Raw genomic sequence first — 19,122 nt, 5'->3', positions numbered from 1 at the left:
GAAAAGGAGTTGGAAACCAAATCGATGAGCTTTTTTGAGTTGGTGCAGTTGTTGGAGCTGTTCTTAATATCCTAATTCCTTTTGGACCCTTGATGAAATGAGAGATTCACTGCATTGTAGGGAATCATAGATTATCATCTCCACAAGAGACTGCTATCATGGACTAAGTTTGATTTGTTTTTTATGACAAAAGAGAGCAGTATAGGTAATAAGTCAGTTGTTTGTTTCATTATCTTTGGGGGAATATTTTTTTACACTAACTCAGAGATTCAATATTTTATTCTTTGATTCAGTTTACAACTCTTTGTCATCTCATTTGTACAATCACTTTTTTGTTTCATGTCACATTTTCAGATACGTAGAAAAGATTTGCTAATTTGAAGGAATTTAGATGAGAAACAGAATATTTTAAAGTTACAGTTTTGTTGAGAGACATTTTTATAAGTTTATTTGATCTTCTATGTATCCAGAAATGTGAGAAAAAAAATTCAAAGCTGGTGTTTAACAGTCCTTGATTGCTTTTTCTTGAGAGTAAGAAAAAACTGTTTTATGTTGTAATAATTGCCAAGTAGCCAAGGAGAGCCTCAGCCCTTGAAGAGACCCACTTGCTAGTGACTTGGCAGTGTCAAACAAATGTTCAACTTTTATTCTGACACTTCTTGAAGAATTTGATTGAAACTATATATGTCCAGATAACACTCAGCAAAGTGCCCTTCTTGCATTTGTTTCAAGATATATTTGGAAACAAGAGAGATGACCTTGGACTCAGCTGCTTTTCCAATTTAGGACTTCTCTCTGGGTCTACTGAATAATATTCCTGAACATTGAAAATTCAACGAATGGAAAAACATTTTAGTTACTATATGCCATAAGTCCTGTGATAGAGAATTTTTTTCCCCCAGCAATATGTTCTGCCTCTAAAAGAATGATATATTTAGACTGCAAGCTCTATATTAGCTTTCTAACCATCTACTTCAAAATACATTTAGGAACACATTTGCTTTTCATCAGAGTGCCTTTTTTATAATCTAAATCGAGCTGTCCTTGCTTTTTAAAATATTTTAGCATGTAAGAAATTTTGAAAAAAAAAATGAGCAGTTAACCCTTCGCCTTTGCCTTTTGGCATTCAAAGTTTGTTCAGAAGCCAGGGTTCATTGTAGCTTGATGTCAGATCTAAAAGAAGACTTCGGAGGCTCTGACATCCCCGTCTAAGGTTATTGCCACCTGTCCAGATGACAATAGAAGTCCTGCTAGTCTAACCTCAAGCCTGAAAGCCAAGGTTAGCTTCCAAATGCATCTACATTTAGCCCATGGAGATGGATGGTTTTAACTGTCATTAAAGCGATATTCTTTCAGTTACCATTTGCATATTTTGGAGGTTTAAGCAGTTCCATTTTTAATCTGTTGTCACAGTCACAGGACAAGACTTAGGTAACCTTTCTGATAAAGCAATTTTACTTTTAAGTAAATAAATAACTACGAGTTATAGTTTGATCATTGTCCTCCATAGCATATTATCAGGGAGCATAACGCTTTTTATTTTCACGTGGTTTCCTAAGCTGTCATAGTCAATCAGAGCATTTATAGAGATGATTATGTTGTTAGCAACAGCCTCCAGCATGCACAATTCATTAATCCCCAGTAAAATGTTGTGTTACACACATGCACACATTTAACATGCACATGTAGAAATAGGAAGACACATCATATTATAATACTTCAAAGCATATCGTGTTCTTGAGCATTCTTTGTCACTTGATTTTTTAATTTTATTTTATTTTTAATTGGAGGATAATTGCTTTACAATATTGTGATGATTTCTGCCATACATCAACATAGTCAGCCATAGGTATACATATGTCCCCTCCCTCTTGAAGCTTCCTCCCACCTCCTTCCCCATCCCACCCCTCTAGGCTGTCCAGAGCACTGTCCTCGGGTTCCCTGCATCCCACTGGCTATCTGTTTTACATATGGTAATGTATACTTTCAGTGCTACTGTCTCAAATCATCCCACCCTCTCCTTCTGCCCCTGTGTCCGAAAGTCTGTCCTTTATGTCTTGTTGCTTGATTTTGAATCAAGTATTGTATCAATTGTGAGCCACAAGGTGAGTGATTTTGCAACTGTTAACACTTAAGCTACTTTTAAAGATGATGGGTACTATCAGATAACAGATTGATCTTAAATTTTTAATTGTTATAAATTATTGCACCAGCAGGAATTCCCTGATGGTCCAGTGGTTAGGACTCCCTGCTGTCACTGCTGAGGACTCAGGTTCAATCCCTGGTCAGGGAACTAAGATCCTGCGAGTTGCCACACAGTAACTGATAGCTCAGTTGGTAAAGAATCTGCTTGCAATGCAGGAGACCTGGTTCGATTCCTGGGTCAGGAAGATCCCCTGGAGAACGGATAGGCTACCCACTCCAGTATTCTTGGGCTTCCCTCATGGCTCAGCTGGTAAAGAATCTGCCTGCAATGTGGGAGACCTGGGTTTGATCCCTGGGTGCTACCCACTCCAGTATTCTGGCCTGGAGAATTCTATGCAGTCCATGGGGTCTCAAAGACTGAGCAACTTTCAGGAGGATCACCAAAAAAATTATTATACCACTGTTACTTTGTAGTTTCCTAATTCAAAACTGGTGACCTTTTTTAATCGAACATTTACTTCTTTATAAAAACAGGTTTTGCATGAGTGTGGGTATCTTGCATACATTTCCATTATTTTATTGATGTTGAACCAGATCAGTTGCTACAGTCTCTTCAGTGCCCTAATTATTATAGATAAGAGCTCATTGTACCCAAGCTAATTGATTCATAGGATAATCAGTAAAGTTCGCCTTTCCTGGTTCCAGAGAATCCTCTAACCTCACAACTTTTGAACTGCATTTTTTAAGGATACGAAAGAGGAAAATAGGTGATATTCTACAAAGTGTTCCTAAGATCTGTAGTGCTCAGGGAAGATTTTAATGAGGGAAAGTCTCAGAGAAAAAGTAATTTTAAATAGTACAGAGATTAAATGTGAGTTTTGCTGAATGTTTTCATAAAATATTATCTTTCAAATGTATGTTTTCTCATCCATCTTCTAAAAACATATATAAAACTTTGAGTCAGAGTCAGAATGAATATTTCTACATGGTGTTTGTTTATTAAGTTTATGTTTCAGGAGCTCTTTTCTCTACCCAAGTCTTCCGGTTCTCTGGTATTCTTATGTAAATCAGACCACTGTTGAGTTCAGTAAGTGTTCATTGCTCAAGACTTAGTATTTCTCTGCCATTTTCCTAAGACAGGAGAGATTTCTAGCAACTACAAAGTAAATATATTTCTCTAAATTCTCTTGATCTGTGTCTTCCATAGATGGAATTCATATCCAGCTGTCTGCAGATTTATATAGAATCTGGTTTATCCAAATATTTGTAGTACCATCAAATCAAGGATTTCTTTCTTTTTTCTTATCATGCCTGAATGTCTTACCTTGATCTTGTTCTTACAGAATCCAGATGTGTTGATTTAATGAAGGGAGATCTAACACATCCCTAGTTAAAACTCGGTTTAACGTCTTTATTTATTTTCTGTCTCAGATCCTTTCCATCATTTTTTTTCTCCCTGTTTATGTTTACCATTCCCTTACTATTCAAACTTTTTATTTTATATATTTACTTGACTTCACCAGGTCTTATTTGCAGCATGTGAGATCTTTAGTTGCAGCATGCCACCTCTTAGTTGCGGCATGTGGGTTCTAGTTTCCTGATCAGAAATCAAACCCAGGCCCCCTGCATTGGGAGTGCAGAGTCTTAGCCTCTGGACCAGCAGGGAAGTCCCTCAGATTTTTTTCTGATGCTATCTCAAACATGTATTCTCTTACTACTACTAAGTTTACTTTTAGAGCATTTCTCAAAATATTTTTCATTTAAAAAATCACGCACTGTGATAATGATTTTACAACTCTATGAATATGCTAAAGAAATAACGAATGTGTACATACACAAAAATCACTTTAAATTGGTGAATTGTACGGTATGTGAATTATGTGCCAATAAAGCTGTTAGAAATACAAGCTCAGTGTAACAATTTCAGATAATATCAGTAGTTTAAAAAAAAAACCCTCACCTGTCTCAGTTTTCTCACTTCTCAGAGATGTTTCCACAGTTAGGTTTTAGAGTATTCTTCCAGACATTTTAATTGCATACACAAACACGTGTATGTATTTACAGCCTTTTAAAATTATGTACAAAAAGGGTTATATTCAGTATTCTGAAACTTGCTTTTTGCACTAAACAGTAAATTGTAATCATATGTACATATGGAGCTATCTTATTCTTAATAGTTTCAGAGTATTCCACTATATCCACTACATAAATATAGTACAGTTTTACAAGTTCTTTATTGAACATCCTTCTACTTATATCTTTGCACTGTTGTGCAAGTATATCTTCAGAGAAAAATATCTTAGAATTGTTGGATTCAGATTTGCATTTAAATTTTTAGATAGATATTTTAGATCAGTATTGCCAAATCACCCTGCAAAAAGCTGGTGACAATTTGTAATCCCATCAGTCATGTATGACAGTGCCTGTTAGCTGTCCCCTTACCTATGCTATGTATATTAGCTTCATAACATCTTTGTCAATATGATAGGTTTAAATAATTATTTTAATTTGCATTTTTAAATTATGTGACGTTGAGTTTTTACAGTCTCTTTTTTAGTTGCTTAAGTAATGTTTTTTATAATTTTATTTATTTTTGGCTGTTCTGGGTCTTCATTGCTGCACCAGCTTTTCTCTAGTTACAGCAAGAGGGAGCTACTCTTTGCTGCAGCAGCATGCAGGCTTCTCACTGCAGTGGCTTCTCTTGTTGCAGAGCACAGGCTCTAGATGCTCTGGGCTTCAGTAGTTGTGGGGTGTGGGCTCAGTAGCTGTGGGTCCTGGGCTCTAGAACACAGGCCAAGTATTTGGGGCCCTGGGCTTTGTTGCTCCAACATGTGGGATCTTCCTGAACCAGGGGACCGGGAATCAAACCCATGTCTCCTGCATTGGAAAGCAGATTCTTTACCACTGAGACACCAGGGAAGCCTCAGTAGTAGTTTTTTTTCTAAATGAGAAGTCCATAATGTCAACTGTAGAAATTTTGAATACAGAAGATAATTAAAATAACCTGTAATCCTACCACCCAGGGATTCTCACCATTTACAATTTTATTTCTAGTCTTCTTTCTGTGAAACTTATCTCATGATTATTTTTAACATTGGTAAAGGAGCTTATTTTTGTATTTAAAATACAAAGTTTACAAAATGAGGTTATAATACAGCTGCTTAGAATACTGCTTTGAGCTGTTTTAATCAAGGTGCTATATAAATATTCAGTGGACTGAGCTCCCCTCTGCCAAGCTTTTGGGATCAGCTAGTGGAAAAATCATTAGCATTCTTTCCTTGACACTGTCCTGTCACTACCAGGGCTCAAACTGGAGGCGATTTCCTAGGAGCCAATAGGTCTCTTAGTGGAGGAAAAGGAGCTGTATAATCCCTTAATGGCATGGAAGATAGAGGAGTCTGAATATATATAATCATTGTTCTCTCTCACACACACATAAAACAGGAGATGAGATTAGTGAGCCAGGGTAAGAACCTTCAGGAAGTATGGTAGACACCTGGAGAACAGTAAAATATGTAACAGACAGGGTCAGCCAATTAAAGGTACAAGTCCTGTATGGTAATCACACGTATCCTTACCTGATTCTCCTTTGGGGCTGTACAAGCATGGCATGCAGAACTGGTTTCCATTCACAGCTGCATTTCCTGTACCTACTTGCACATAAGCAACTTTGATCACTAAATACTAGTTAAATGAATAATGAATGAGTGAAAGTAAAAGAGAGTGACCTTAAGTAAATCACTTAATTGCTTTGGACCTTAGTTTCTTTCTCTGAAAACTTCAAAGGAAAGTCACCCTTCAGGTAGAGCTTACTGTAGCAACTGCCCGAGTGTCATCTTGATTAACCAGATACAGAGTAAAATAAATATAACATAGCTCTATAATTAGAAATAATTGCCAGTATGATCTGGAGACTCTGACATCTTAACCACTGCTTCATTCTCATTATTTAAGAGTATGTTGTATAATTCGAGTGTAATACTAGAAGACTCATCAGACTTAGGATGAAGGTTATAGAAAATGACTGTTATCAGGCCTTTAACACACTTAGAAATGCATATGTATGATTATTGTCTAAAAGCAGAGAGGATAACTAAGGAATGCACATAGGCCCTATGCAAATTGGGCTTAGCCAGGAGTGCTGTTTGTTCTGCCTGAAGTCTTCACTCTGGTCCTTGGACCTTCCTTTGACCTTCCTTATCTTTTAGCCACTGCCATTTTGGACTCCTTTTCCCTATTCTACCTACCTAACAATGTCATTTTGTTCCTTTATTGGTGTTGCTGTTTGATAATTTTATTATGAAATCACCAGATTTTTCCATCATAATGGTGTATTTGAAATTAATAAATGCCCAGTGGAGCGAAACTTGGAAATTTTGTAAATAACTTGTTTTCCAACATTGTTTCCCCCAATATTTATGGCATCTACCGATGATGATTGTTCTGTAGAAGTTTTAAAATCTGCCCATTTATTTTTAGGCAGATCTAAGTGGTTTTTTTTCCTCCTTGAGTTTGAAATGGTGACTGTTTCCTATTTTGAGAAGATGTTGGGTAAACTTTGTCATTTTATTTTTGCTTTTGAACCTAGACTAATTAAAACATACTTTTAACGTTCTAATTTATAGGTTATATACTTTGTAATTTTTATCTTTAGTGGAAAACATTGCCAAAGCTGCTTAAATAATTGGGTTTAATTTTTAAAGGCTTGTGGTATAAAAGCTGTATCAGAAGTTCCTGGAAGGCCTGTATTTTCCATTCCATAGGTCTGGAGTAGAGCCTGAAAACTTGCATTTCTCACTAGTTTCAGATGATGCGTCTGGTTCTGGAATCACAGATTGAGAAAGGAAACGGCAGCCCACTCCAGTATTCATGCCTGGAAAATCCCATGGACCAAGGAGCCTGGTGGGCTACAAGTCAGACATGACTGAGCAACTTCTGTGTGTGGCTTCTTTAGGCCTTTCTCGGCAATTTGCTTGTAATTATTTGGGCTTCCCCCCACTTGTTTGCTTTCTCTGGTAGACATGAGAGTAGTGTGGATATAGAATAGTGGAATTATTTGAAGTTTGTATTAGTTGATTTTGGTTAATGTTGGAAAAATTGTGGGAATTGGCTAACTTACTGAATCAGATCAGTTGTTCAGTCATGTCCAACTCTTTGCGACCCCATGAATCTCAGCACTCCAGGCCTCCCTGTCCATCACCAACTCCCAGAGTTCACCCAGACTCACGTCCATCGAGTCAGTGATGCCATCCAGCCATCTCATCCTCTGTCGTCCCCTTCTCCTCTTGCCCCCAATCCCTCCCAGCATCAGAGTCTTTTCCAATGAGTCAACTCTTCGCATGAGGTGGCCAAAGTACTGGAGTTTCAGCTTTAGCATCATTCCTTCCAAAGAAATTCCAGGGCTGATCTCCTTCAGAATGGACTGGTTGGATCTCCTTGCAGTCCAAGGGACTCTCAAGAGTCTTCTCCAACACCACAGTTCAAAAGCATCAATTCTTCGGCACTCAGCCTTCTTCACAGTCCAACTCTCACATCCATACATGACCACAGGAAAAACCACAGCCTTGACTAGACGGACCTTTGTTGGCAAAGTAATGTCTCTGCTTTTGAATATGCTATCTAGGTTGGTCATAACCTTCCTTCCAAGGAGTAAGCGTCTTTTAATTTCATGGCTGCAGTCACCATCTGCAGTGATTTTGGAGCCCCAAAAAATAAAGTCTGACACTGTTTCCACCATTTCCCCATCTATAAAAAAAAAAAGGAATGCACATAGTACAAGTATGGAATAGTTGGTCACTGTTCTCAGAGTGACCCATTGTACATAATTGTAATGAACATCTGTCCTTTTTGGCTTATCTTGTATCAAATTATCATAGACAGTTCCAAGCAATGGTTACATTTTGGAGTTAATGTGATGAAACTTTTAAAATCTATGAAATATTTTATGTATTACTCAAGATAGATTCTATGACCTTTTAAGTTTGTTGAAAGGAAGCTAAATTAGCATCACCTCATAGTTCTTAAGGAAGATTCCTTACCTTCCAAAATTTCAATTTATTTAGAAACAAATTTGAATAAAACTTACGTAAGCAGAAATATCTCTTAGTCCATGCCTCTTTAATGTAATACCATAAAAATACTAGCACATAACCTTTTTTTTTCCTATTTGTAATCAAAAGCAGTACATAATCAGGCAGGAACCAGGAAGTAAAAATAATCACAAAATTAAACCAAGTGATCTGTTTTCATTATACCCCAGCAGGAGTAAAAGGTAAAGATAAACACAACCAGCAAGTTTCTTTATCAAATTTGAAAATTCTTTCCAAGTCAGTCATATCTTAGTAGAATAAAAATGAAAATTTATTAAGGCTTATAACTCAGCACTGTCCTATTTTAATTTTTTTAAATTATGGGAAGAATTTGTTATTGTTCAGTCGCTAAGTCATATCTGCCTCTTTGTGTTCCCTGGACTGCAGCACACCAGACTTCCCTGTTCTTCACTATCTCCCAGAGTTTGCTCAAACTCACATCCATTGAGTTGATGATGCCATCCAATCATCTCATCCTCTGTTGCCCCCTTCTCCTCCTCTGTCGCCCCCTTCTCCTCCTGCTGTCAATCTTTCCTGGTATCAGGGTCTTTTCCAGTAAGTTGGCCCTTCGCATCAGGTGGCCAAAGTTGGAGCTTCAGCTTCAGCATCAGTCCTTCCAGTGAATATTCAGGGTTGATTTCCTTCAGGATTGACTGATTTGATCTCTTGCAGTCCAAGGGACTCTCAAGAGTCTTCTCCAGTACCACAGTTCTCAAATATCAATTCTTTGAAACTCGTCCTTCTTTATGGTGAAGAATACATAACCTAAAATTTACCATCTTAACCACCTTTAAGTTGGACTATAAAGAAAGCTGAGCGCTGAAAAATTGATGGTTTTGAACTGTGGTGTTGGAGAAGACTCTTGAGAGTCCCTTGGACTGCAAGGAGATCCAACCAGTCCATCCTAAAGGAGATCAGTCCTGGGTGTTCATTGGAAGGACTGATGTTGAAGCTGAGACTGCAGTACTTTGGCCACCTGATGCAAAGAGCTGACTCATTTGAAAAGACCCTGATGCTGGGAAAGATTGAGGGCAGAAGGAGAAGGGAACGACAGAGGATGAGATGGTTGGATGGCATCACCGACTTGATGGACATGGGTTTTGTGGACTCTGGGAGTTGGTGATAGACAGGGAGGCCTGGCATGCTGCAGTTCATGGGGTCGTAAAGAGTCGGACATGACTGAGCAACTGAACTAAACAGAACTGAACCACCTTTAAGTGTATGGTTTAGAAAATTCACATTGTTGCACAGTAGATCTCCAGAACAAACTGAAACTCTATACCCATTAAACACTTAACTCCCCATCCTTCTTCTCCCAGCTGGCAACTGCCATTCTACTTTCTGTCTCTGAATTTGGATATTCTAGGGTCCTTAAGTAAGTAGAATCATAAAGTATTTATCTTTTTGTGACCAGCTTACTTCACTTAGCATGTCCTCAAGCTGTAGTATGTGACAGGATTTCTTTCCTGTTTAAGGCAGACCATTGTCCCTTTTTTTTTTTTTTGGGCTATGCTGGGTCTCTCTTGCTGCTTGAACTTTTCTCTAGTTGCAGAAAATGGGGGTTACTCTCTAATTGTGGTTCCTGGGCTTCTCATTGCGATGGTTTCTTTTGTTACAGAGCATAGCCTCTAGGGGACTTCAGAAGTTGTGGTTCTCAGGCTTGAGAGCACAAGCTCAAAGGTTGTGGCACGCAGGATTAGTTGCTCCGCATGTGGGATCTTCCTGGATCAGGGATTGAACTTGTGTTTCCTGCATTGGCAGGCAGATTCTTACCACAGAGCCACCAAGGAAGCCCCACTGTCCTTTTCAATGTCATTTTTATGGTACAGTCTATTTTACTCTTAAACATCTTTGCAGTATTGTCTATTTTAATGTCCCAGACCTGGTCAAATACAGAATGATGAGAAGCAAGTTGAAATACACATTTGAACTTCCAAATTATCTTGTCAAGAAATCAAAAGAGGTTATAAAGTGATTAAACAATGTAGGGCTTAGTTTGAGAAAAACGTTAAAGACTTTTTGCAAGCCCCTTGTATTGAAGGGGCTTTTTCTAAAAATGTATTTGACCTATTACAACTTTTTTTAAAGTATCTTTAAAAAAATCTCTGCTGCTGCATTATTTTTTTCTTTCCAGCCTGCACATATTCTTTCTAAGTTCTTCGACTGAGTTAGCTGTATTCCTATTTGTGAATAACACTTCTCCTGCATTCTGTCATAGCAACAGCCTCATGTTCCCACAGTTCATTAAGATATTGTTAGATCACAGAACCTAACAATAATAATTTTTTAAAAAAAGAAGCAGTTCATTCATTTTCAGTCTGCCTACCTTAATTTTGTAACAACTTTATTGAGATGTAATTCACATACACACAGTGCACCATTCAAAACCTCGGTGATTTTCAGTGTATTTCTAGAGTCGTGCAGCCATTACTCCATTCATTTTGAGAACATCTCAGTGCCCTGAAAAGAGACCCTATACCCATTAGCAGTCCCTCCCCATTTCCCCCAGACACCTCAGTCTGGGAAATGACAATGTCTCATTTAATTGGTACCATGTAATATGTGGTCTTTTGTGTCTGGCTTCTTTCCCTTAGTATAATGTTTTCAAGGTCATCCATGTCACAGTATGTATCATTACTTTTTTTTTTAATTGTGGGAAAATACACATAGCATAAAATTTACCATCTTAACCTTTTATTTTTTGGCTGTATGGCGTGTCTTACAGGGTCTTATTATAGTTCCCCAGCCAACCAGGGATCAAACCTGGGCCCACAGCAGTGAAAGCATGGAGCCCTAACCACTGGACTGCCAGGGAATTCCCTTAACCATTTTTATCTATTTGACCATGCCAGGTCTTAGTTGAGGCACGCAGGATCTCTGATCTTTGTTGCAGTATGCAAGATCTTTGCTTACGGCATGTAAACTCTTAGCTGCAGCAGGTGGGATCTAACTCCCCAGCCAGGGATCTAACACAGACAGCCTGCATTGGGAGCATGGAGTACCAGCCACTGGACCACCAGAGAAGTCACCCTGACGGCTAATATTCTTATATTTATTGGCCATTTGCATATCTTCTTTGACAAAATGTCTATTCAGATCCTTCCTTATATTTTTATTTGTCCTTTTAAAATATTTATTTGTATATTTGGTTTGTTGGTTGTGCTAGGTCTTAGTTGCGGCTTATGGGATCTAGTTTCTTGACCAGGGATTGAACCTCGGCTCCCTGCTTTGGGAGCGTGGAGTCTTGGTCACAGACTTCCAAGGAAGTCCCTTGCATTTGTCTTTTTTTTTAATTAATTAATTAATTGGACTGCACTGAGTGCTTTCTTTTGTTGCGGCGAGTGGGAGTTGCAGAGGCTTCTCACTGCGGTGGCTTCTCTTGTGGCAGAGCACAGGCTGTAGAGCACGTGGGCTTCAATAGTTGTGCTGCATGGGCTTAGGTTGCCCTGTGGCATCATGTGGAATCTTCCAGCCCTTGATCAAAGATTCCTAACCATTGAATCACCAGGAGAAGTCCTCCATCTGTCTTTTTCTTGTTGAGTTGTAGGAGTTTTTTATTCTAAATACAAGTCCCTTGTCAGACATATGACTTAGAAATGTTTTCTCCTGTGCTGTAGGTTGCCTTATATTATACTTTCTTAATGGTGTCCTTTGAAGTACAAAGATTTTTTACTTCAATGAAGTCAAAGTTACTTTTTCTTTTGACACTTGTACCTTTGGTGTTATATCTAAAAAGGCTTTTGCCTAACCAAAGAGCACAATGATTTACTTCTATTTTCTTCTAAGAGCTTTTTTTATAGTTTTAGCTCTTGTATTTAGGTCTATGATCCATTTTTAGTTAATTTTTGAGTATGATATAAGGAAGAAATCCAACTTCATTATTTTGCATGTGGATATCCATTTGTCCCAGCACCATTTGTTGAAAGGCTATAATTTCCCCAATGAATTTTCATAGTGCGTGCTGTGTGCTGTCGCTCAGTCTTATCCAGCTCTTTGCGACCCCATGGACTGTAGCCTGCCAGGTTCCTCTGTCCATAGGATTTCCCAGACCAGAATACTGGAGTGGATTGCCATTTGCTTCTCCTGCATTGCAGGTGGATTCTTTACCACTGAGCCCCTGGGGAAGCCCCTGAATTGTCTTAGCATCCTTATTTAAAGTCAGTTGATCATAATTGTGATGGTTTACTTCTGGACTTCTCAGAGTTAACCTTATAACAAGGTTCTGGTTCCCATCTGATCCTTTGCCCTGGGTACCAGTCTTCCTGTCTCACTTCACCTCACCAGTATCTGTATCCTGTCATCCCTGTGTATGCATAGTTGTAGCATAAGGCAAGGAGACTCAGGGGCATTGGTTATTTTTCATGTAGGACTAATACAAGGTTGAGGGACAGTCAGTCAAACCCAAACCCAGGGGACGTCCATGGTGGTAGACTTCCAATGCAGGGGACATGGGTTCAGTGCCGGGTCAGGGAAGGAACTAAGATCCCACATGCAGTAGGGCAGCTAAGCCCAAGTGCTGCAGCTACTGAACTCTCGAGCTCTAGAGTCCGCACTCTGCAACAAGAGAAACCCGCGTGCCACAACTAGAGAGCAGCCCCTGCATATTGCAGTGAAGACCCACTACAGCCAATAAATAAATAAATAACTTAAAACAAAATCTGAGTACATTAGTAGCCCAGATTTTAAAAAGCACTAACCAGGGAATTCCCTGGTGGTCCAGTGGTTAGGACTCTGAGCTTTCACTGCCAGGTGCCCCCATTCGATCTGTGGCAGAGAAACCAGCCCCCTGTGTGTCAAAGGGCAGTAGAACGGTGGAGTTTGTGTAGAGCTGGTCAGCATCACACTGAGCTGGGGCATCTGTAGATCTGGCTCTGAAGCCAAAGTCACCGTTTCAGTACAAGCCAGTGCGATCCCCTTGCGGTGAGCTTGGAAAGTCTATTAGATTTGCTCCTAAAGTTAGATTTCAGATTCTCATAGAAGAATGGTCGGAGAAGGCAATGGCATCCCACTCCGGTACTCTTGCCTGGAAAATCCCATGGACGGAGGAGCCTGGTAGGCTGCAGTCCATGGGGTCGCTAAGGGTTGGACACGACTGAGCGACTTCACTTTCACTTTTCACTTGCATGCGTTGGAGAAGGAAATGGCAACCCACTCCAGTGTTCTTGCCTGGAGAATCCCAGGGATGGGGGAGCCTGGTGGGCTGCTGTCTATGGGGTCGCACAGAGTCGGACATGACTGAAGAGAGTTAGCAGCAGCAACAGCAGCAGCAGAAGAATGGTAGAGGGAGGGGGAGAAGGGACAAATGAGAGAGAAGCTAGAAAAAGATTTGTTTTGATGGTAGAAAAAAATGAAACCTCGTCATGAGTTTACTTAGGTAAGGTAGAGTGTACATACCTTGACCTGACAGTTGTTTCAAACCCCTGACTACCTTCCAGATTCACACACACACACACACACACATACCAGACATACAGAGCAGTTCCTAGCTCTGTTCTGGTCTGGAAAATCTTTCCCCTGGGGCGTCAGTAGCTTGCCATGTGATGACAGGCTTAATGGTTTGATATCTCTGCATTCCACTGAGACCACCTACCCAGAGGCCACACCCTAGTGACCTGGTTCACCAGGACCCAAGACTAAGCATGAGGACAGGAGGGCAGCGCCAGTCTAGGAGTAGGGGGAGCTGTGTTCTGGTTTGGGCAAATCGCTTCCACTTGCTGGGTGACCGTATCCATGTTGCTGCCCTTTCCGTAATACTCAGGGTCCCAAAATATAAAATGGGGGCCAGATCAATGGTTCTTATCTCCTCGAAATGTCATAAGACAGAGTGAGTTGCTATCTTCCAGTACTTATGCTTCTAGGAGGCACAGAACTGGGGAAATTCTGTGCTTTTCTCTCTCTTTTTTTTTTCTGTTTTTAAAATAGGGTTTCCTAGGCACTCTATGCAAACCCTAGGAACACATTAATCAGCGAATACTCTGGAAAAAAGCAAAACTGCTCACAAAAGAAGAGAGCCTTGAAATTTCTGAAGTGTTTCCTTCAAAGAGGTCTAAGAGATTCTCTTCTAGTTTCTGGCCAGCTTCCTGGAGTAGAGAAATAGAGGTGGTTCATTTTTCCTTCTGCCAGTTTGCCTTTCTGGTCTGCTCTGAGTGATGCTGGTTGGGGTCGGGCCACAAGTTAAGGGAGAAAACCACGTCTCAGCTGCTCCAGTCTGCCTACTGGATAATAGATTGATCAGCCTGCAGTGTTAATGGGTAAAAATAAAAGAGCAGCCTTTTTTGTTTTTTTGTGATCTTTGGCTGTGTTGAGTCTTAGCTGTGGCCCAGGGATGGTGCAGGGCCTCTGTAGTTTTGGCATGTGGGCTCTAGAGCGCATGTGCTCTGTAGTTTGCAGCATGTGGGCTTAGTTGCCTCTCAGCATGTAGGATCTTAGTTCCTCAACCAGTTCCTGCACCCCCTGTATTGCAAGGTGGATTCTTAACCACTGGGCCACCAGGAAAGTCCCCAAAGAGCAGCCTTTTTATTGATTTGAGTTTAATTGTGAATCAGCCCACCTGATTCAGTGCCCCTTGATGATCTGGTCATCTGTGGTAAATACATCAGGAAGGAACCACCTTGGTTTCCCAGTCACCTGCCTGCAATACTAGAGTGTGGAGGACCCAAGAACTAATGGAAGGCTTCTTGTCCTTGGAAAAGATCCTTGGATTTTCACCTGCTATATTAGTGACCTGTTGTTGCTGTAAAAAATTATCACAAACTTAAAACAACACAAGTGTATTTTCTTAACTTTTTTGGAGGTCAGAAGTCTTATGAGGCTAAAGTTAGGGTGTCGGCAAGGCTACGTTCCTCCTGGGGCTCTTGGGGAGAATGCAACTCCTTGCCTTTTCCAGCTTCTGGAGGCCACCTGCATTCCTTGGCTTGTGGTCCCTTCAACTGTCTTCCAAATGCATCATTCTCACCTTTCCTTCCATCATCACATTACTGTCTAACTCTGAGCTCTGCCTTCCTGGCACAGGACGTTATGGTTGAGCCTGAGCCCTCTTCTTTCTTGGGTTTCTAAGGACTTCTCAGGAATAGAAGTTGCAATCATTGTCAGGGCTGGGAGCTAGTAGGGCAGTACATTGATTAGAACCACTGTAACTTTCGTAGGACAGGAGACAGCCTGATATTACAGGCTTTTTGAGCATCCTCCCTTCCCTCATAAAGGTGTTGATGACCATAGAAAGAACTAAGTCCACTGTGTGTGGATTATAAGAAACTCGGTGAAGGGCGAAAGCTGGCAAATGGGCTAACATGACATAACAGCAGCTTAGCCGACAGCTTTCTCCTTCACCCCAGTTTTGGAATTACTTCCCCAAGATACCACCATGCTTTCGATCCTTCAATGCCTGTATTTTTAGTTTGGGGTATTTTCTATTGTTTGAAGGTTGCCTTGTAACCCATTTGCCTGGAGGATTTAAACAATATAGAGTTTCTTTGCTGAGCAGCAACAGTAGCCAAGAGAGACCGAATATAAACTTTTAAGTCTATTTTCTCAGAGTTCGTACATCAGCAATGGCTTTAAACAGAATAGCTCATGCCCCCTGGCTTGCCTCTCCCTGGGGGAGGGGAGAAGGGTGACTAGTGGAGAACATTTTGTGTTCTCTTATCTTTCATACTAGTGGACGGGGATAAGCACCAGAATAGGAAAACAAAATATCTGGCTATTAATATACCCTAAGTCCTCTAGCACATGGATTGGATTTGTTTATTTGTGAAAGAGAAGGATGCTTCTCTCTGACCGTGGGCTCCCCTGCCAGCTGGACGGGAACTAGCAGGCGTAGTGCCCTCCATAAGGTGAAGGGGATAGGCAACCGGGGCCTAACTTCTTACTCCAAAGAGCAAACTTTCAGACTTTTTCTCAAGAAAAATTGACGTTCCGGCCCAACCTCCCTCAACCCCCAGCAGCATCATTCCGGGAAACTAAGAAAGAAAGGGGAAAAAGAAGGCAGATTTACCCTGAACCAACCAGAGAGTACCCCCACCTGCCCACTAGACATGTGCGTTCCTCACCCTCCTCGTGTCCAGCCTGGGGAGCCAGAGGACTGGAGGACCTTGCTGGAAGAAAGAACACGGTTTCCTCAGAACCAGCACTTAGCTGACAGTGCTGACAGTGAGCACGGCAGCAACAGGAGCATTTCCCTCCCCAGAGGACAAGCCCTGCAAAGAGGAAGGCAGTCCTGCTGAGCTCAAAGTCAGGGGCACTGACCTCTAATCTGTTCCCTTGGATCCCTTAGCGGTCTGAATGAAGGAGTGCCCAGAGTGGATAGTTTTCTAGAGGAGTAAATGGCTAGTTAATGATAAGCCTTCTAGCTGGGAGAAAGCCAGAAGGGAATAGATTTCTTTCAGGAGCAGCACACGCACGCCTAGGAGCCCTGTGCCTGCCGTGTCTGGACAGAGGTTCAGAGCGCCCTTCGGCTGCCAGAAGAGGTCTCTGCTTGCCACCAACAAGGGTCAGGCTTTCTGAGGTCCCTGAGAACATTGTGATTAGCAGGAGTGCCCGGCGGCCATGGAGAGAAAGAAGAGAGCCTTGGCAGGGTCCACCCTCTCCCAGAGCAAACGGGGACAAAGGTCAGTGTACTTACAGCTGCCTCTCCCAGCCTGCCCGCCTGTCTGCCAGGCCAGATGCCCCAGGTTGTCCCGGCGTTGCTACACGATGTAGGAATCTGTCATCTCTGTGCCTGCTGGGTCACCCATTACCCCAGATCCAGTTCCCAGGCAGGGATGGTTAGAACAACCTGAGCAGAAGCAGAGGAGTTGGCATTCAATAGCTTTGTCCTGTCTTTACCTGTTCGGTTGGGAGCAAAACCACAAAACCACGTTTGTTACGTTTGTTATGGGCATGATGCTGCTGTTGTGGAATAACCATGAGAAGAAAGAATCTGTGAGCCTCCCATGTGAGAGGAGGGCTCTCTGTGCAAACCACAGCGCTTCAGACACTCTTAGAATGTGAACACACTGTCTTTGATTTCTTATCCTCCATTTCACTGCCAGCCCGGCATGTCTGAATTTGTCTCTCCGTCAGCATGTCTAAGTATCCACTGGGATTCTCTGTGAGAATTTAAACAAGTTGGAGGCCACTGAGGTTGCCAAGTATAACCAGGTCTGTCCCAGATTTGGCTTAAGAGTGAGCAGGAGACAGAAGCCTTGTGTGTTGTGAAATCACTGAGGCTCTAGTGCACAGCCCTTCTTATTTGGGATTACAATTAGAATTGCTATTATGTGTTTGCCTTTCTTCTTTGGCCCTCAAACAATGACACGATAATATAGAAGCTAATATTCAAGGCACTGAAGTAAGCACTCTCCTTGAATTATCTCCCTTAATTGTCACCTCAAACCCACAACATGATTCCTCATTTAATGGTGAGGATCCAGGTTCAGCGAAATTGAGTAGCACAGTTAAGGTGATCTGCTGTATTCCTCTGGCATTATGACTTGCTGGCACCCTATTCTGAACATAGAGGAAGAAAATATGAGGACAAGTATTTCTGAGGGCTACAGTTGTGTACAGGTTTCTCCGAAGCCAGGGCCGTCTTGATTTATGTTCCGTGGGGCCATCTGAGGAAGTTGTTTAGCTTCAGAGGTGATAGATGAGGGCTGGGTCACTTCTGTTTGCAGAGCGAGGGTTGAAGGGTAAGTCAGGACAACATTTCTTCTCTGGTCCCCATCAGGGACTTCACAGGCCAACCTCTGTGGCTGTGTTTATATCATTATTTTTAAGGCACCAGCACAACAGCTCTAAGCTCTCTCTTCCTTTAGCCATCCTCCACGTGGAAAGAAGCCAAATGGGAGAATTTCCCCAACCATTTCCCTTCAGTGCAGCTGGTACCAACTTGAAACCTAAGACATTTAATGCTGCAGCCTACTGAAGCCTGGCTAAGCCGTATTTCTTTAGACACAGCGGGAAGCCATTCCACGCTCTAGTATCCAGAACCAATTCAGGGCCCAGGGGGGCTCTGCTTCCTTGGTTTGACCCCAGGAGGTCAGCTGGCTGATGAAGCCCATCAGAAGTACTCCTGTAGTCTGGGACTGTCAGCTGCAACTTACTAGAAAAGAGGGGAAAGGATACCCAGGATTTTCATATTTAATTGAAAAGTAGTGTCTTTGGGAAAGGCGGCTGGTAAAGAAGTTCTGAGAGAGCTCCCTCTACTTGTTGCTGACAGAGGGGGGTGTCGACCCAATGCCTTGTCCCACCCTTACTAGGATTCCTCCAGCTGCTTCAGAGCCATTCATTATCGTTCATCCTGGCGGATGGAACTCCACTATGAATAGACAGTGTTGGTAGTGAACCCCTGAGTCGCCTGCCTGCCCCCACAGGCCACAGGATCCTCCAATCTGATGGCCCAGCATGCTGACCAGAGTCTGGTTCCATCCCCCACCACTCAGACCGCACACATCATTTTGCTCCATTCTGCACTTGTGAATTCCACTCCCTGGCAACTGGCACTGGCTCTCCCCTCCCAGTGCCCTGATATCCTCTGGTTAATAAGCAGCTCACATAAAGACACCAAGAACTATTGCAAGAGGGGGAAAAAAGCTGAGGCTCTCCGAACACAGGCCAGGAAGCCCTGGACTTGGCCCAAGAACTTGCTGGCTGTTTCTGTTCTCTGCCCTTTGGTAGCCGTGCTCACAGGTTGTAGAAGGAAGAGAAGCATGAATGCTTCCTCTAAAGCTGTAGTGGACCGTAAAGCACTATGGTGTTTGTTTAGCAATGAGAGACTCTTGCTGAAGCCTGAGGTCCCTTCCTGGAGGATATTAGTCCTCTCCAGAAGAGGAGAACTTTCTGCCCTTTATCCTTTCAAACCTATTTCTAGAAGAGTCTTAGGTCCCTGTTAATGAAAGCACTAAGCTCT

The sequence above is a fragment of the Bos indicus x Bos taurus genome, chromosome 17 (assembly GCF_003369695.1).
Source record: "Bos indicus x Bos taurus breed Angus x Brahman F1 hybrid chromosome 17, Bos_hybrid_MaternalHap_v2.0, whole genome shotgun sequence".
Taxonomy (NCBI): Eukaryota; Metazoa; Chordata; class Mammalia; order Artiodactyla; family Bovidae; genus Bos; species Bos indicus x Bos taurus.
This window is presented reverse-complemented; position numbering follows the sequence as displayed.